The sequence below is a fragment of the Ambystoma mexicanum genome, chromosome 5q (assembly GCF_040938575.1).
Source record: "Ambystoma mexicanum isolate Mex_15411 chromosome 5q, UKY_AmexF1_1, whole genome shotgun sequence".
Taxonomy (NCBI): domain Eukaryota; kingdom Metazoa; phylum Chordata; class Amphibia; order Caudata; family Ambystomatidae; genus Ambystoma; species Ambystoma mexicanum.
Window position 1 is genome coordinate 94,102,707 of NC_090933.1, and position 20,590 is coordinate 94,123,296.

At 45.5% G+C, this 20,590-nt stretch overlaps 1 protein-coding gene across 1 annotated transcript in view; it reads right to left on the bottom strand.

Annotated features, from left to right (window-relative positions):
- TGFBR1 (transforming growth factor beta receptor 1) overlaps positions 1-20,590 on the bottom strand; it is a 360,240-nt gene that overhangs the window by 119,819 nt on the left and 219,831 nt on the right. The gene's annotated exons all lie outside the window — the stretch shown is intronic.

The following is a 20,590-nucleotide window of genomic DNA, read 5'->3' on the forward strand; positions in this document are numbered from 1 at the left end:
TCATTTGCGCATTAAATTAAACCAAACAGTAATATAAATCATTTTTCAAAAAATATAGAATGTCTCCGTATTTATGGTTCTCTGGGGCTGCAAATGCACGCAGACAAAATGCAAAGATGGAGTGTAAATTTCAAGTCCTGTGAGATGGCCTTACACTGAATGTAGCTAACTAGGAATGTGTGCTCGTTCAAAGTGAAGGTCAGCTGCTTTGATTTTTTGCTCGGGTGCCGGAATGGCCCACGACTCAGTATAAGGTTCTATTGTTATTTGACCTTGACAGGCCGGGACATTCCGAAAGACTTTTTTTTGGGGGTGTGGTGCAATAACGTAAACGATAATGAATATAATTTCAGAAACGAAAGCCATTTAATGTTCGTTCATTAGAAGAAATAACGTCGGCATAGAAGGAGTGGTATTTCGGGGCTGCCCTACGCACAGACACAATGGAAAATGCAAATATAATGTAAGTAACTCTTTAGATGAGTTTATACCGCAATTTAATTACTATGCAGTAGCTTTAAAGACGGGTTAAGTTGTACTTGTTCGTTCTATGTGGCATATTGTTTTGTACCGCGCACTATCTTGAGGAGAACCATCTCCTTTTACGGAAGCACCTCAAAACCTTCCTCTGTGCTTCTGCTTTCTCTCTCCCTCTCCCGTGCTACAACTGGTCCACTGTCTGCGACCTCGGTCCTGGGCCCTTCCACTCTCCACCTGCACTGCCTCCCTGTCAACCCCTGCACTGGGGGACTGTCTCAGTATCCTACAGCCCCCCCTTCCCAGCACTTGTTCTGCACTTACCTTGCACTCGCCACCAGCTGTCCCTATGTATTTATTATTTTATGCTACTTACCTTGTACTTCCCTTCCTCCCTCCCCTTCCCCTTGCACTTTTACCTTCCCCCTACCCCTGCACTTGCGCGATCTGAATGACACCTGGCCTAGTAGGATCGTTGTCTGTCTTCTCCTTGTTCCCCCCCCCCTCCCTGCCTCGCCACGCCTTGAAACACTTGTGTATAGGCGTGTTGCAAATGCCATATTATATCATATCAGTGACGAAGTGGTCCACTGGCGCTCAGGCGGCTCTGAAAAAGGCGGAGGAGAGGGGGTGGGTTACTGGAAATGACGTATAATACCCAGTTGCACTGTCCTAGCTATGAAATAATTTCCCGACCTAATATATAAAATGAACAATTTTAATAAAGATCTGATGGTGAGACTAATTTCATTTTTTATGTTTTTAAAACAGGTACATCCTTCATTATTGTATGTGTCACGAGTACCAGACACCGGCGGATGGCTTTTACAACCGCCAGTTGCTTCTCCGCGTGAACAACGTTACCACCCTGACCATTTTATGGGACGATCGCCAAGTACAAGTATGCCCTAACGCGGTACTAATGGCTAGATGCAACATACATACCGTTGTGGTGGCCTAGTGCCTCGTTGTTGGAACAGCCATGTGATTATCAGTGCGACCAAAGAGCTTATTTTATCGTAAACCAACACCCTGTGTACTGCACACGAACATCGCTTGCCTCAAGACGAACTATTTTGGATCGAGAGAAAAGAAAAATGCAAATCGCTGAATATTCTCTAAACATTTGATGTCAAATAAATGTACTTTACCAAATTTACAATCTTGCGGTTTGATTTAAAAGTAGAGTTTCATATTCCGAATTGTGGCGCGCTGTGTTGTGAGCTGATCTGTGTTGGTTTCCGGGTTCTGTGTGGAGTCGCGTAGAAGACGCCTGGGTGCGTTTGCCTACGCAGCACAGTCACGTCACGGATAGAGGCGGGGAATATGAATGTTTTGATAAAGTCTGTTTCAGGGGCGGGGGATATGATTTAGTGCCGCAAACGCAGGTGAGCCAGGTCGATGGGGGGAAATGATAGGATTATCACAAAATGGCGGCTGATTTCGAGTGCGTTAATGGACGAAAAGTCGGGTAAGGTCCATAGGAAAGTTTTCTACGATCTACCGATATATGCTTAAAAACACATGGCCGAATCGTAGGGACAATAAAAAAAAAGTCCCGGAACTATCCTTTAAATCAAATGTCTCCCTCTGTCACAACCAATTCTAACAGTCCATCTTTTAATGAGTTGAAGGGAAATAAATGTACCCTTAAAAGTAACTCAATTGTTAAAAGAGCTGACTTTGCTGAAGGGGACTACAAGTCGCATTATCCCGTAGGTATTGGGACAAGGAAGAAGGCTGAAAGGGAATGCAGTTGCAGTACTCAGGCAATTAGGCCTAACAGCCCAAACCTGACAGAACCTGGCCGGCATAAAAGGCCCTCTTAAGTGCAGGCAATTGAAAGCAGAGGAAGGAGCTGGAACTGGGACTGGAATGAGAGTTGTAGCAGAAGTAGAAGAAGGCACGAGGGTGGCAAACCAAGCAGAAGTGGGAGAGCAAGAGGGATGCCAGAACATGGAGACAGCCGATTTCACCTGCTTGTTCTGAGATGGTCCTGTTCCCCCAAAACTGAAGTGAAGAGGCTGCCCAGTGGAAGACGTCCAGGAGAGCGCTCTTTCCCATGTGAGTGATTGCTGTGATTGTTGAGCAGTGAACGTGCTGGAGACCAAGGCAAGGAACAGCTGTCAAGCCGGGGATCTCAGGGGAGAGAGAGGGGCTCCATAAACATGTGGCCGGACCGGAGACACCTTCACAGAGGAAGGGTGTGGGTCCCCAAGAAGCCAGAAGAAGTCATGGCAGAAGTCGCGGAAGCAGAGCGACCTACAGGGCAAGTGTTTGAGAAGCCGGTGAGTGAAGCATAGCGTTCTAATACCTTGCACGAGCATTGCCAGTAACAGTATCAAGCTCCTTATTCACTACTGCTTAGTACATCTGCTTGAGAATTGTGTTCCCATGGAACATGTTGTGCTATGCTAGGGAGAATTCTCAGAAATGTGCTAATTCCCTCCACCTTATAAAACCCCAGCAACTTTGCTGGATTTTGAGGACTTGATTTTTTTAACCTGGAAAGAGTGAGACACTTTTTCCCACTCTCTCATGTATTTTAATGTGATTTCTGAGCTTTGTGTTTCTTTGGTTATGGAGCCTGACAAACTCCATAGCCATCATCTTTTACATTGTGTCACACAGCACCTACAGTGCAGTGACACAGGGAAGTCTTTCAAATTTCCCCAAGGGTTAAATACCTTCTTTGGGATAAACTACTGTTTCCTAGAGCAGTAAAGTGAAATTGACTTTACTTACATTTGTAACTTTCTAGACCTAGCACACACTATCTTACAATAGGGTGCTGGAGGGGTTACCTAGTATCCCCCTTTTCTAGCTTCTCATGTAACAATTTTATGTTACCCTTTCCTCACTGAATGGCTGGTGGCAGTGGTTTCGTTTGAACTACTGTGGTGTACATTTACCGCGGGGTGCGTTCACAGCTGCAGTAAAGCACCCAAGGATGCCATTTTTGTCAAAATGGCCCCAGTCTTCTTTTTTCGCCATTTCTTTGTGGAAAGGTCCTTCTTGAGATTTACTCTGTGCGCCAAACCAAGTTTGGTCTCATTGTTCGCTTTGCCTTTGGCAGGATTCACGAGTGAAGCCCGCCTCTGGCTCCAGGGTGTCTGGGATGGGCATGAAGTGAGGGAGGTGCCCGAAACTCCCTGTGCTTAGTTTCCTAGGAGACCCAAATGCACTCTGTAGTGTTTGGCCGGCTGACTGTCCGGCAATGACAGCCACCATGCTGGGTGATTGACAGCTAGGCTGGAATGAATGGGAGAGAACTGAATAAAAGGTGAGGCTTTTGGCTTGGAAGGCAGAGTCGACCACTGGACGAAAGAACCGAAGAAGAACTTGAAGAGGACACCTGCTGCAACTCCTGGACCGTTGGTTTGCCCGGTGAAGCCCTGCTGCTGTGTTGAAATTCCAAATTCATATCGACAGAGAAGCCCCTGCAAGGACTGTTAGGGAGAATTCTCTGTTAAGGCTAATTTCCCAAACCTAGTGAGTCCCCCAGCAGCTTTGCTGGATTTCAGGGGTTTATTTTTTCCTCCTGCTAAGAGTGAGACTGTTTTTCTCCCACTCTTAGACAAGATTTGAGATATCCTTTGACTTTGTAATGTGTTTTATGGGCTATGGGGTCTTTTACTCCATAGGGTTTCATGTGTTTTGTATATTGTGTTACACAGCACCCTCAGTGCAGTAACACAGGGGTGTCATAGTGACCCCCTAACATAGACTCCATACCCTGGGACTGACTACTGTCTCCCTGGGCATGTAAAGTCACCATTGGCTTTATTAGTCCAAATGTGTGACCAGAACCAGTACAAACCATCATATTGTGGAAGTACTGAAAGGGGTTATTAGATTACCCCTAGGTCTGTTTTCAAGGGGGCACTGTGCAGTCCCTCCTTGTCGAGTTTCTGGCTGGTGCCAGTGGTTACCACGCAAAATATTCCTTAAGAATATTTGCTATGGGATTTTCCCATTCATTTTAAACGCACCACTTTTTGGTGCAATGTTAAAGATACCGCCGGGTTATTTATTTAATATTTATTCCCCGGTTGGGTCTTTTCACCACGACTAGGTTTTAAAATGGTGTTTGTGTTCGCCTCTGTAACTCCAAACCCAAGTCGAGCCCTTTGTTCCACTTTTGGCGGGCTTCTGCACAGAAGCCTCCAAAAGTGGTGCCACTCTGTCTGGGTACACAGGGTGTGTGGGAGGTGGGTTTAGGCACCCTGGACTGAGTTGCCTTGGCAACTCAAGTTGCACTCTTGTATGATTGGCCCAGTGGTGAGCCGCCCGTCTCACCACTTAACATGTTTGATTGACAGCTAGGACTGGTGAATGGGGGTCTTCTGCATAAAAGCAGGGCTTTGGGGACTGGGACTTCAGACATCGCCACAGGACCAAAGAATCCGAAGAGGGAGAAGCTGAGCCGACCTGCAACGACGACACCACTGGTGGAGCCCTGCTGAACCGACTCACCACTTCTTCCAAAGACAGAGGAGATGTTCAATCCGAAGAGTCTTCTTCCTTTGACTGGTGGGGATAACCAGTTTGCCTGCCTTCAAGGATCATCTTGTGGCCGCCTTGCCTGTGCCAAGCACCCCGGCAGCCGGGATACCACGTTTTACCACAACCGCAAATAAAAGGGTAGTACCTTTTAACCGGAGAACTCCACAGCTGGTTTCTTCCCTGGCAGTGCAACGACCTTCAGCTTTCCTCCACGTCGAGATCTTCTCTTGCTCTGGACGACGCCGCGACTTGCACCCGCTGCCAGGAACAACTGCCCCCGCTGGAGGATCCTCTCCACTTTAAAGGTACTGTGTCTGCCTGGCCTCCCTCGCAACGGTCTGTGTGGGGTGTCTCTAAAATCCTCTACTTACCACTTGGGTTGGCCCTAGGCTGGCTAACTGAACTTTTCTGAACTGAACCCCTTCCTTTTTGAACTCTCTGCAAGCCTTTTCAAGACTTAACTGTGTGATCTTGGGCACATTTGTGTCCCACTCTCTCTAAGAGGGAGCCGGGCCTCTGAACTTTTGGCTCACCAGTAGACTTTGACTTTCCTGCCTTGCTGAGCATTTCTAAAGTATTGTGTTGTGTGCTTTCTCACTTTCTGCCTTTCCCTCCCTTTTTTGATAACTTACTGGAGTGCCATCTTTAGTTAAGCGCTCACCTCTGTCTGGACATAAGTGGTGTTAACTAAGACTTGTCTAATAAGGATTAAGGGAGGTGTATATACTTCTAAGTGACTGCGTTTTGAACTTGCTTGACATATTAGTGTTAGTGTATTTTACAAGCATGTTTTTAAATAAATAATAATATACTTTTATACCAAAGCTATGGTCAGTGTTTGCTTGTGCTACTGTATTTTCTGTACCTAATGTGTGTACTCTACATACTGTCTAACTCTTCTTGAGAGAAGTCTGGCTGCTCAGCCACAGCTACCAGGTAAATCTGGGTGGTACAGACTGCTACCAATTGGGTTTACTGCCAACACCTGTAGTCCTAAGCCTTTTGCAGTGGTCCCTAAGGGAACTGCACAGGTTTCTGCCTAACAAGGATGACTTCTACCCCTGAGTTGGTGGTACCAATAAACTCCAAAGTAAGCCACCTGGACATCCTTCTCGGAGCTGGTTGAATTTCCACAGAGTTGCTGCTGGAAACCGTATAGCCAGGGAGAGAACACCAGATTGTGTGCGTTGCTTTTAAGCTGGCCGAGAGCTTCAGGGAGATCCTCCGGACTCCCAGGAAGCAGGACTGACCGAGCCTGAGCCCCCTCAACAGAGTGCGGGACCCAAGAAGCCAGGAAAGTCCATCTCACCAGCCAGGAACCGTGGTGTTGCTATTTGCGGTAGATGCAAGGAGCAGAAACACTGAACAGCCACTGATTTTAAGATTGCCGGTTGAGAGCGGTGACCGTCCCATTGCAGTGCAGGAGTACCCAGAAGTCCTCCCTCTTGTCCCCACGACTGAGGCCCAGGAACAGTGAGATCTGCAGAGCTGCACAGGAACAGAAGTCATCTGCTGCACTTTTTCTTCAATTGAAAGGTACTGTAAAAAGTCTAAGAGCACTTACCTCTTGCTGTAGAGTTGCTTGCATCTTCTACTACTCACAAGTCTAACGGCCTGTGGCCCTACATTTGATTCTTCTTTTCTTCAAAGACTTCTAATAACACTGTGCAAAGACTTTCTACTTAACTACCACAAGTGCTTCATCCTATTTAAGACTTTTGCCCATTGACTTTGGCCTAGCCTGTTATACTGAATGACTCTGCTGTAGGATCCGAAAGTACTTGCCCGCTTAAGAATATTTGGGGTCTCTTGTTGTTCTAATAACCTTTTCCTTTTGTCAACTTATAACAGTATACTAAATGCCAACAGTAAGATATTAATGTCCCCAGCACCTTGGCTATTAAAGTCACCCGAGGGTGTAGGTTGTGTCTGTGGGCCATCCCAAAAGGGTCTTTACTGATTTAGAAACTAAGAGTGTACAGTATTGAAGTGTATTTGTGTGTTACTATTATATTGCTCCCTTCTGAAGAATGCTTATTCTAACTGACTTATAAATTAATAATTGTTTATTCAGAAAACCTTGAGTGTAAGTGTCTATTTGAATACTTGTCACTGTGAATCTGTGTGTAACTCCCCTACAGCTCACATTGACCCATCTTGAGATAAGCCTGGTTGCTCAACACGCTACCAAAACTGTGTAGTACAAACGTATACCAAAGGTTGAGTTTCCTATACCTGTAGTCAGAGTTGTTTGTAGTGTTCCCAGAGGGTTCTGCATACAAACTTTGCCTAACATGCTAGGAGAAACATGGGTTTTAGTGCCCACAGCCAAATGTTATGGGCTAGTTTGGAGATTGTGTTCCTCCCTGCTTGTTTATGAGGAACATAGCTGTGGTGCTATCTGTTAGTATGAGCACTGTTTTCTCTACTAGCTGTTTGAATGCTTGTAGAGCTTTGAGCACTGCTAGCTGTTCTAGAAGGTTGAAATGCTTTTGGTTAATGCTCGTGTCCACACTCCGTGTGCAGTGATGGAGAACACAAATTCCCCACCCTGTTAGCGAGGCGTCTGGAGTGAGAGTAGCCTTGATTTCTGGGGTGTTGAACGGATTGCTCTTTAAAAGGTTTTCCTTTGTCTACCACTGCATAGATAGAACCAAACGATGCAAAACCACCACTAGATCATCCCACAGACGGCTTGCTTGTGACCATTGTTTCGTTAGCCACTCTTGCATTGGACGCATGCGCAACAGGGGCGTGCGCCATAATATAAATGCAGGAAGCCATCATTCACAGAATTTTGTATGGTTACCTGACGAACAACTATGTATTGAGGGATTTTAAACATCATGTTTTGTACCCTCTTGTTGGAGGGGAAGGCTATGCCATCTTTTGTTTGAATTAGTGCCCCCAGAAATTGTTTTCTTGACTGGGCACTAGACTTGACTTTCCCTCGTTGATGGAGAAGCCCAAGTGAAACAGCAGATTGACTGTTTAAGTGTTTTGCTGACACAACTGAGGTGTGTCTCCTGTTATTAGTCAGTCGCCTAGGGTAAGGGTACACTGGAATGGACTGCCTCCGTAGGTGCACAGCCACTACCGTCAGGACCTTTGCAAACACTAGTGTGGTGCAGAGGCTATGTCGAACAGTAGCACTTTTTATTGGTATTGCTGGTTTCCCACTTTGAATCTTAGGTATTTTCTGTGCAATGGCAAAATTGAAATACGAAATTATGTATCTTTCATGTCCAATGTTGCCATGTAATCCCACTGTTTTAGTAGAGGAATTACTTCCTGCAACGTTGTCATCCTGAATTTTTGTGGGTTGACATACGTGTTTGTAGGGCGCAGGTCTCAGACTGGAAAGAAGTAATATCTTTCTTTGGAACATGGAAGTAAACTCAATAAATAACTTGGTTTTCTTCCAGAGGTAGAGCCAGCTCCATCACTCCCTTTTGTAGTGGTGTTAAAACTTCTTCTTGTAAAATCAAGTGATGTTCTGACGATATTCTTCTTGATTGAAGAGGATGGTTGCAAGGTTTTTCCAGGAATTCTATTGAATAACCTCTTGCCACGGTTGTAAGCACCCAGCGATTTGATGTTATACCCTCCAACGTGTGGTTGAATGAGGTTATGCAGTCCCCTACTGGGGAAGCATGGGAGGGTACCTGGACTGGAGTATCATTTGCTGGCGGGGGCAGCAGAGCCTCTAGAGCCCGCAACTCTGCCCCGAGCTTTACAGCTCCTAAATCCTCTTTGCTAATTGGTTTGAAAAGAGGCAGATTGTTTTTGGGGATTGTACCAAGATGATGAGGAGGCACTGAAGCCAGACTGTGAGGCCCTTGAGAAACCCTGCCTCCTAAATGAATGCTGTGTATTAAAGGTGCCCGATGGATAAAGGGTTTCTTAGACGTTTGCCCTAGTGTTATTAGGGTCTGATGCTCCTTCTTGGTGGTTTCTAACTGCTCGTCTACTGTCTTCCCGAAGAGGATTGAATCTTCAATAGGCATGCTTATTAAGGTTGCCCGAGTCTCCGGTTTGAACCCTGAATCCCGAAGCCATGAATGGCGTTCGAGCAAGGTGCCCTCAGCTAGCACTCTACCAGAAGTATCTGCTGAATGCAGAGTGTTTTTCAAAATATTCTGGGCGGTTTTCCTTCCGTAGAGATTTTGAGTAGGTGGGACCCAACTGGTTTAGGGACAGAATCCAGTTGTTTGTATATTTCATCCCACTGAGTATTATTATAGCTTGCAAGCTAAGTGGTATTGTTTGCTATGCAAGTTAAATTATCCCCAGATGTGGTCACTCTTTTGGTCAGGTATATAATCTTTTGCAGTCTTTATTGGGTGGTGCTTCAGCACTGGACAGTGGTATACCCGCCCCGCCTCCTAGTGGTGGTGACAACTAGTGAATCAGGTTTTACATGAACTTTTATGTAAAGCAGGTATAAAGAAACCACCCTATCTTGGGGTTGACTGCACAAGTAAGTGAAGGTGTAGTTTGAGATTGGGCAATTCTATTCTTTGCAAAAGAGGACTATCATGACCGATGGCCTACCTCTCATTTAAAATACCATCTACAAAATCAGTGTCTTCCACTGTTTCTAGAGTCTGAATATTAAAATGATTTGCAGCCCTTTTTTTTCCCAAACTGAATTCTTTACTTTTTTTGCTTTGAACTCTGGCATAAGAACAAGGACAACGAAAATGAAAAAAACGCATAACTATAGCCATGAGAGATATTGCTTAATGTTAAAATGCATACTGAGGCAAAATGTAATGTCCATAAATGTAACAATACAAAAGAAGGACCCTTTTTAGGACATACTCTGAACGGCCATACTGCCCTTTTTTAACAAGTCATTGAACAGAAGTTGACCATCAATGGGGGAAATGTGGCCACCCTCAGGAGTAATATCAAGGGGGTCTATAATTGCGACATCTGGGTCCTCCTGATCATAGTCATCGGGATCATCATACCATACATCTTGATTTTCCTCCTCTTTATCCTGATAAGAGTCATGAGAGGTTTGACTGTCAAACGAGGTTGCTCAGAAATGTCCCCAATAGTATGTGTGGGAAAAGGCAGACACCTTGGCCATTTAGCTAGAGTCTACCCCATTTCTAGGTCTAAAGTTTTATGCCAAATGGAAAAACGTTCCATGAACGTAACAAAAGAGGAAACCTTGTCCATAGTGTCCTCAAAACATTCTCTAGACCAGGTCCCTGTCTTTGGTGGGTTAGGCCGAGGGAGCACAATAGCCTCAGTATCTTTTCTAGGCCTCTTCTTTTGAAGAGATTGAGATAAAGGGGAGGTATCCCCAGTATATTCTGGCCCATTCTGTGGGCCAGTGGGTGTGTGACAGATGTGTCCTGGGACTCTTTAGGATGTTTTTGCTAGTGAGTTTTGTGTGATTTTGGTGTGTGTTTCGGCGTTTGCGAAACACCCGTCAAGGGACTCTGATGCATGCCCACTGGTGCTCGTTTGGTATCCCCTTGCGCTAGATGCGGGTGCGGAAGCACAGCAGGCTTGTGGCACTTATGGTCAGTAGGCCGCAAAGTTCCTTTACGTCAGTGTGTGGCCTTCTTTCGATGCATCCGTCAAATAACAGCTCGGGTTTGTGTGCCATTATGTGTGTGCGTGTGTGTCTTTGACGCCAGGAGTTTTCCCCATAGCAGCGCACTTCGACTGCCTTTCGTGGAGGGGGACTGACACGCCGGAGCCAGAACTTTCTCTTGAAATGTCATCGGCTTCCAAAATGTCGCTCACTGCCCTGACCTTCTGGGTCTGACTCAAAGGTGCAGGTCGGTGTCTCAGACTCAGCCATTATGGAGTGGGCCACCCACCATTTGGTGCATCATTCCATTTCAGTGTAATCCAGTTGCATGATGCACAACAAGTGGTCTCGGGGAAGGTAGTGGTTGCACACTCGATGGGTGTCTTTCCACGGGTACTTTCTGTTGCAAAATGGACAGAATTTAAAAGGAGTTCTCTCCATTGCTACATTTTAGTGAAAAGGCAGCTAGACAAAAGGTAGTATATATGGAAAGTGGAATTATGCATTGTGAGAAACTGGAAGGTGTTTCACCCGCTAGTCCCCGGGGATCTGTCATCCAGGTGGCCAGGACACGGCCATCACTTTTGGATCCAGTTTCTGGGGGTGTACCAGTGCGGGCGGATCACCTGGATGGCGTGTCTTCGGAGAGTGGGACACCGGACGGTGAGCCGCGGTATACTCTTCCCTGTAACACCTTTTCCCCATCCTACCAGGTTGGATACTTAGGATCGTAATTCCCCCTCCTTTCCCGACATTAACACTTTCTCACGGACAGCTCACTGTGAGAGAAAACGGACTAACACCCGAGCCGTATACCTGACATGTCCCAACACAAGGGTCAGGCAGAGTCAGCAATTACTGATAATTACACACACCTGACTTCAATCACACTTCCCCACACGGACAAAAGACGGAGCACGAAAGTACACTCTGAGCAAGGCAAAACACACGAGGAAGCAGCAGTTCCAAGATGGCAGTTGAATACGAGAAGAAAGACGGCAAGACCAGAAAGGGTTGCAAGGAGGGAATTGGCCTTCTCCTTTTTGGAGGAAAACTGCTTTCACAAGCCCTCGAGAATAAGCAACCTAAGACTGGCAATTAAAGCTGAAGAAAGGTGCATTGTGTGCAGAAGGAACCAGAGGCTCTCCCGCATCGATAGCCAAGGCGGGGAGGAGTAATTGCCGCTGTGGTACTGTCCATGGCTACTACAACAAGGCAGCGCCATTAAAGTCAGCATTGCCAGTGAGTCGGTGAGACGGATAGCAGACCGGTCTGTGTTAGAACCAAGGTTGCAAGCGGCAACATTGTATGAAGAAATCTGCAAAGAACAGAGTGTGAGGCTTATGTGATGAGCAACACAAATATAATTGAAGGAGTGACTGAACTTTTGAAGTCAAGATAGATACCATATACAGAGTGGTCCGGCACCGCTTGGGTGCTCATTTGAAGGTCTCTGTTCGGTATCCAACTGAGAGTGTAAAATTGTGAACTGTCAAATCGAAGTGGTCCCGCAATGGGTCAAGCTAAACCCTGTGTACATTTGAATGTCTTCGATAGATAATGCGAACTGCAATTGGTCTAAGCCCAGCTGAGGGAGACTAATTGTGTAAAAAGGATCTGAGCCCAGCTGAGGGGGATCCTGGGTGAACCGTGAGTCAACCGAGAAAAGATATTCTATAAGCATTGGAGAAGAGGTTCGGAGCCTGAAAAAGGGGGATCCAGACCAAAGATTTTGGTATAAAAAGGATCTGAGCCCGGCTGAGGGGAATCCAGGGTGAAGAGTGACTCACCTAACTTGAGTATTTGTGATGGATCTTTGTTTGTTTTGGTACATCAGGCCCTCTGAATCAAGAGACTTTGATAACTTAAGAGGCTTGGCCACCGAAGGCCCTGATGTTGGTAATGGAATTGTGTCCTTGTGCCGAAGAAGCCCGAGAGTGTGCTATGCTTGAGTGAACCGCCTTGTCCCGTGCTGAAAACGTGGGGTAAGGGAGGCCAACGCCCTGAACATCCTGACTTACCATTTTTGAACACTTCTTTCTTTTTCATGAACATTACTGCATACTATTTAGCGGTAAGGATTGGCAATAGGTTTTTAAGTATAGGCCCTTTTATTTTTACGAAACTCCACTAGGACTGCGTTATTATTGATGGTCGTAGCTTGCGCCCATCTTCAGATTTAGCATTAGATAGGCGTTTACCACACCCTTGTTAAAGTTCACTAAACACCCTTGAACTGTGGTCACTTGTGTCTGTCTTACTTTGATACCATGCTTTCCAATCCGCATTCTCTAATAAAGGTAATCAGTCCCCCCACTCTCTCTACTGCAAGGCCGAAGCCTAGTGCAGGCCGAAGCCTGTCGCTGACTTGGAGGACTTGTCAGATTTGGCAATCGGAAGGTCTTCAGGATGTTCGGGGAAACGTGTGTCGAACGGCAACCGTCGAAAGAAGTTGAAGCAATAATTAATAACTCTGAAAAGTGGCAGCGCTACAGACTCTGCGTAACATTTTAGTTGATTTTCCTGGTAATATAACAGTCACCTACTATACTTAGAATCGTGGAAACAGTCATTACATCTACTTTGAATGCATCTAAGGTTGATCAGTTAAGAAATGGGTATGTTGAATGAGGACTTCTATCCCCTGGCAACAAAGCGGAGTGAATACAGAGAATTATGGATCAACAGGAAAGTAGAATTGTGCCGTTATCTTCCAATGGAGATGCAGGAGGTGCTGGGGCTGCTCCCAGTAGCAGTATTGGTGTTACTGTTACTGCCACCATTGAGAGGGAAGAGGAGGAGTGGGGATGATGATGATTCTCCCAATGTTTCAGTAACCACCTCAGAGGCTGAAGCTTTGTGGGATTTAAAAAAGGAAAAACTCAGGCTCAGGCAAAAGAAGCTTGAGTTTAAAATGGGTAAGCTCGACTTTGAGAGGGTTGAGAGGCAGAAGGATAGAGAGCATCAGTTGGAGCTTGCCAGGATACAAGCTCCACATGCTCCTCCAGAGGGTCTGGGACTTGTTATGGGCCTTCTTCTCATTCAAGGTTCCCTAAGGTTTGGCTCAGTGTGTATGATGAGAAGAGAAGAATTACATTATGGACTGGCTGACAACTTTTGGGTATGCCTGAGAGGTGCAAGAAGTGGGTGATGCTGATAGGATTAAATGGTTGATCAGCAGGCTACCCCTTTTCTGGCTCCAGTGCCATTATGGAAATGTCAAAGGCTGATCGAAAAGACTTTGCAAAATTGAAGCAAGCGCTTATCTTAAAGTTAGGGAAGACTCATGCTCAATACTAGAAGAGATTCAAGGAGTACAAGAAAAAAAGAAAATACTTGGGTATCATATGTTATTGATTCTTTTCAGAACTTGACTGGCTGGGTTGAGGGTTACAAGGTAACCACCTTTGATAGCATGATTAACTTGGTCATGCTTGAACACATTTTTCTTCCTGCTACCTTGAGATTAAGCAGCATTTGGCCCACTAAGATGATAGATAGATCCTTAGATGTTGGCCATGACTGCTGATTGGTGGGTGTCACAGAGTGCCCAATATGACAAACCTTCTTCGGGTAATCAGGAGGAAGGTAAAAAGGAGAAAGAGGGTGGCATTACTGACAAATCTTCCTCCCAGAAGAGCCACAAAACGTTTAAGAAAGGTAAGTCACTTGATGCTGAAAAGGGTAGTGGGCCTAACTATCCCAAGCACAACAGTAAGTCTCCCTACGTACACAGACCCAGTGGATATTGTGTGGCTTGTGGAGCCAGTGACTACGTGAAGGGGGGCCCAGATGTAAGGGTCAATCTAGCCTTCTCTCATGATGAGGAAGAAGTACTCACAGGGGCATCCTTCTCTTCAGATTTCCTACCTGTGGTATAGGATCCGAAGTAATGTTAGTTTCCCTGGGATCATGGGAACCTAGAGTTGCTGAGGCCTACCTGCTAGACTACTGCCATAAGGGACACTGGGATCAGCAGAACTGTAGTGGATTCCACTTAGGCAAATTCAGAGGAACTGCCAGACCAGAGCTTCTCTGATGCCCATTAAGTTGGCTGATGACCACCCCAACCCCAGCCCCTCCTCAGGTTTCCAGTTATACCTGTTACTTTGGCTGTGAATAGTGGAATAGAAAGGATACATGCTCGTGTGTAGAGGCAAGTTCCTGGTAAAGTTCTGTTAGGGAATGATCTCAGAGACTTAGGTCTTATGGGTGACACACTGCAGAACGACCACGAACAAGGTTTCAGACGAAGGATGCTTTGGCCAAGTCCAAGGCCCAGCCTAAGCCAAAGGGGAAACCCAAGGCAACGGGAGTAAAGAAACAGAAAATAAGGAAAGAGAACATTCCCCCCTATCTCAGCTACCTCTTGAGTGGCAGCAGTTGGCCAAGCCCCTGAACTGGACGAGGAAGAGGGGCTGCCTGAAGTTCTCAAACCACATGCCCATCATGAACTGCAGAGTTTACTTGCAGCAGGGGGTCTATGTAGGAAAGGGTTTAGTAAGGGCCAACATGAGTGCCCATCTTTGTAAGGCCTCAGGAGACAGGCTTGTTCCCAGCTTGAGGGAGAACCTCCTGGGAAACACATCATTTATTGGGACGGTCAGCTCCTATACAGTGAGCCCACAGAGTCCTCTGAAGGAGACCATATGAAGTTGATGGTTCTCCTTCAGGTGCGACCCCTCCTCCTGCAACTGGCACATGAAGTCCCCCTTGCAGGTCATCTTGGATCAAGAAAACCAAGTATAGTTTATCCAACAGGCCTAAGATGGGAGCCCAGGTAGAATGCCATTGTAGGAGAGTTGTGCCACTTGCCACATTTCTGGAAAAAGTGGTGCAAAAAATCAGGCTCCATTAGTTATCCTCACTGTAACGGGTACTCCCTTTGAGAGGGTGGGGGTTGATGTTGTTGATCCCCTTGACCCTCCTCCATCCCAGGGCAGCAGGTTTATTCTGTTAATAGTTGATCAAGCTATCAGATATCCTGAGGAAATCCGACTGAAAGCAGTAACTTCCAGATCAGTTGCTAGAGTGTTAGCTAGTATCTTTACTAGAAAAAAGAAGGTGGGTGAGGCGCGCACTCCCGGTCCCTATTGCAAAAAATATAATAAGTAGCTGGGTCAAATCCCAAAATGGACAAATATTCACAGGGTTAGATCCCTTCTGCTGCAAATCAGGTACTCAGTAATAATAGGGTTAGATCCCTTGCTGCAAATCAGGTACTCAGTAATAACAGGGTTAAATCCCTCAGCTGCAGTTCTGTGGTCTGTAGTTGTTCTCCTCCTAGCGCTTTCTTATCTCAAATAATCATCAGGGAGGCTGTTGAGCAGATGTGTCTAATTAGACTCAAAGGATTCTGGTAGCTGTAGTGAAAACGTTTTTTTCTGTTCAGGTGACCAGCAACCGACACCCCTCCAAAGCACAAGTCCTTCCCAAATTTGGGGGAGGGGAGAGAAGCATCTTTATGATTCTCCAAAGTGGGGCACAGTCACCCCGTGGCGCTGCCTCTGGAGCCCGGGACTCCCATAGCATTCAGTACAAAAAAGAAGGTGGGTGAGGCACGCACTCCCGGTTCTGGTCAATTGAACCTGTTGCAAAAAATATAAGTAGCTGGGTCAAATCCCAAAATGGACAAATATTCACAGGGTTAGATCCCTTCTGCTGCAAATCAGGTACTCAGTAATAACAGGGTTAGATCCCTTGCTGCAAATCAGGTACTCAGTAATAACAGGGTTAAATCCCTCAGCTGCAGTTCTGTGGTCTGTAGTTGTTCTCCTCCTAGCGCTTTCTTATCTCAAATAATCATCAGGGAGGCTGTTGAGGAGGTGTGTCTAATTAGACTCAAAGGATTCTGGTAGCTGTAGTGAAAACGTTTTTTTCTGTTCAGGTGACCAGCAACCGACACCCCTCCAAAGCACAAGTCCTTCCCAAATTTGGGGGAGGGGTTGACTTCCCTAAAGAAAAAGTGTTTGATAGAGGCCGCAACTTCATGCCCAAGTACATGCAAGCCATATGGGAGGAGTGTGGAGTCTCCTATATGTTTTCATCAGCACATCAACCACAGACAAATGGCTTGGTTGAGCGATTCAAGGGGACTCTCAAAAGCATGATTGGAGATCTTGATGAGCCCCAGAGGAGAGAGTAGGATCCCCTTATGCCATGTGCACTCTTTGCCTACAGAGAGGTACCTCAAAAAGGGGTTGGTTTCAGTCCTTTGAACATCTTTTTGGTGCCCCTGTCAGGTGACCCCTTGCTATAGTTAAAGAAGGATGGGGGATCCTCACTCCTCCCGGCACTACAAATGTGGTCGACTCAGTGAATGGCATAAGAGGATGGCTCTTCTGATGCTCAGGCCACTGATAGGTTGAAGGCTGGTCAGGCTTTGGTAAAACATTGATATGACAAGAAGGCTTCTCTCTTATTTTACTGCAGCCCAAGAAATCCTAATCATGACTCTTTTAAGGATGAGGGCTTTGCAGGACAAATTGCCAGGCCCTTACAAAGTAATGGAGCAACCTGGTGAGGTGAATAATTTAGTGGACCTCAGGAGACCTGGTCAGTCTCCTAAAGTGTTTTAGATAAATAGACTGAAGGCATTTATCCCTACAGTGGAAATGGCTGCTCTACTCCTGGTTTCAGAATGGGAGGAGGAATCTGAACCTCTTCCTGACCTGTTACACTGCAGTCCTTCAGATGGCTCCATTGAGGGTGCCAAAGTGTCCCCTCAACTGACTTCTAAAGCAGCATGTTGAGGTGAAAACATTGCCAACGCAGATAGTGTCTACCAAATGTAGGAGTTCTAGAATGTCAGAAGAGATCAGATCCCACATCAAGTCTGAGATGAACAAGAAGTTGAATCCTGTGGTGATTGAGCCCTCTAGCATTCCTTGGTCCAGTCCAGTGGTTCTGGTTCCAAAAGCAGGTAAATCCGTTTGAGATTCTGCGTGGACTATAGAGCTCTGAATGCTGCCACTAAGGCATATGCTCACCCCTACCAAGAACTGATTACTTGGTAGACAAACTAGGTGCTTCCATTTATCTCAGCACTTTTGGTCTCACTGCAGGGTATTGGCAAATTGCCCTGAGAGAAAATACCAAGGAAAAGACAGCATTTTCATCCCCGGAAAGGTCTTTACCAGTTCAGGGTAATACATTTTGGATTGAAGAATGCACCTGCCACTTTCCAAAGGTTGATGAATCATGTTCTGAATAGGTTCGATGATTTCTGCATAGCATATCTGGATAATATAGCAGTCGTCAGCCTCACTTGGGAGGAACATGTAAAGCACCCAAGGACTGGGTTGCAGGCTCTTCAGAAGGCCCACCTGACCATGAAGATAACCAAGTGCCAAATTGGTCAGGGTTCAGTGGTCTATCTTGGGCATGAGGTTGGTGGGGGCAGGGTTCAGCCTATTTCCAGTAAAGTACAGGTTGTACAAGACTGGCCAGCCCCCACTAACCAAACTCCGGTGAAAGCTTTTCTGGGCCTCACTGTACTACCGAATTTCATGCCAGACTATGGCCCCATAGCTGCCCCTCCGACTGCTCTCATACCTCCTAAGAAGCCCAAGAAGGTAGCTTGGAGTGATAGGTGTGAGAAGACCTCCCAAGCCCTCAAGGATTCCCTTCATCAGGCCCCTGTTCTCAGGACACCCGACTACTATAAGCGACCATTCATTGTACAGACATATGCCCCAAATACTGGGATAGGAGCAGTACTATCACAGCTAGATGAGAAAGGCCGGGATCAGCCTTTCTGTTTTATCGGTCACCGGCTTAGGGATAGAGAGCTTAGGTGATCCACTTCCATTGTGTGAAGCCTTAGGAAGTTGAGGCCCTACCTCTATGGGACCCACTTCCCTGTGCAGACGGACCATATGCCCTTAAAGTGGTTGATGAACATGAAGGGAGAGAATCCTTAGTTGCTCAGGTTGTCTTTAATCCTTCAAGGCTTTGACTTCACCATTGAGAATAGGGCAGGCGCTCACACTGCAATGCTGATGGGTTGTCCAGAATGTATAACCGGCCTGAGCATGAGACCCATCCGGGGGTGGATTAGCTCCCCCTGTCCTTAGTTGGTCAGTGTTAGGAACATTTTCTCCTTAAAGCAACTTTCCCTCCATATTCCATGGGCCCCCAAACTGTTTCCTTTTGTTTTTCACCATGTAGTGACTTTTTACAGTGAAGTGAAGTCTTCAGCTTCAATCCACTGGGCTTTTGCACACATGTTATGGGGAAACTGACTAGTCATTCAGGCTGTCAATACTGGGAAAATAGGTTTCCCTTAGCGTTTTGCCTTTGTTGCCTTTATATATAATACTTTATTGTGTTTTCTTCATTAGAACTTTTCACAAATACAAAATAATTACAATTAAGATTGTGAAATCACAATTTACAGATATTTTAAAATTATTCAAACACTTAATTCCACACTATTCCATAAAAGAAGCACAAATAAAAAAAATCAAATCAACTTTAAATAAATTACATTGCATAAGCAATCTGTTTTTGTTTTGTGCTTTAACACCTTTCTGGTCATCCACTTACTTTCAATTCTGACTGTTTCAATTTTCCCTTAATGACTTTCCATAAATGATGAGTGCAATTTGCGTAAAAGTTGAAACTGTATTTAAACAATAGTTCAAAAATTCTTGTCTTTATTGCATCATAATGATGAACCAGCTTTTCCAAGATACACATATAGGAACTATTAATTTCAACACATGCATTAAAGACATGTCGCACTGTTTCTGGCCTATCTGCCAATTTACGCCTACGACAAACTTGCTTCCACACTGATTTTCATCTGAGCTCCACGTAGCGCTAATAACGGGAGCTGATTTTTACGTAACATAAGTATGACTCTTCGCACTGCAGGGTCAGGCCTCTGCAACAGGTAAGACTGGGCTCCCATATAACTGTGTACTACTGTCGAAGCATACTCATAGCTTTTCAACTTTGACAAACACACATAATTATTACACCAGTCCCACCTCTTTCGCCTTCCTCTGAAAGCACCTTTCAGCACGATGCAACTCTTTCCCGAGCTGAAATCTGGTGTCCAATCCATTTCCTTAAACAATGCTGTATTTAATTCTTCAAAGTTCTTTCCTCTTGTGCCGGCGTCTGTACTCCAGTTCGCGTTCAACTTACTTAATAACGGGCACTCAGATTTTAAATATAGTTCCCTTCTCTTTTCCAGGGCCATTCCTCAATAAAATAAGCCCTAGTATAGTGCGCCAGAAAAAGCCCTCTACCCTGTTCAGCCATTCCTAATCTTTCATAGCTAGTGCCTCGAGTTCATAAAGTATTGATGGACAAAAGAAATACTTGCACAAGATCAATATTCCCTCCATGGAGTACGCTGCATGTTGTCTTGCAAACCTTCGCACCTGGTACGTGAGCCGACAAGCTTTCTGCATGTTAGTCTCAATTTTAATGTAGTCGGCATTATGGCTCATTTCAAGAACCAGATAACTCTTCTTGCACCCGCAGCTCCTGGGGACCAGAGACCGGAACCAAAAGTGGGAACACTTGACTTAGGTGGCCCTCTGACCACCACCAAGTCGGAAGGGAAACTAGAGTACGGGTGGTAAATTGTAGCGATACTTACCCGCCCCCTAAGTCCACCCTTGCAAAGTATGAATAACTTCAAACTTTTACCATTGTTTGGATTTAGCAAAACATGTTGCCGAAAGCCGTTCAAAAGCTGGGAACTGTCTTATTCACCAGAATATGTCCTCTTATGACTTTAGGACCCAGCTTCACGTCCCCAGGAACCCTCTCCTAATTTGTTCCTAATTCATTAACTATTGGAAAATGTTGTGAACTTTTGGGAACAAGGCCCCATACAAATTATGATTGGACTTAATAAGTTAAGATTGCAAGTCATCTGGACAGTTGGTGCTAACCCAAACACTTAACTTCCTTTACAGGTATTGAGGGGTGGGATTGTTTATTTTGCACCAACTACAGTGACTGTATATATGTTTGATAGTGTTTAGTGTTGTGTGATATTATTACTTGCCATTAGTCATTTTTCATAGTCTTTTC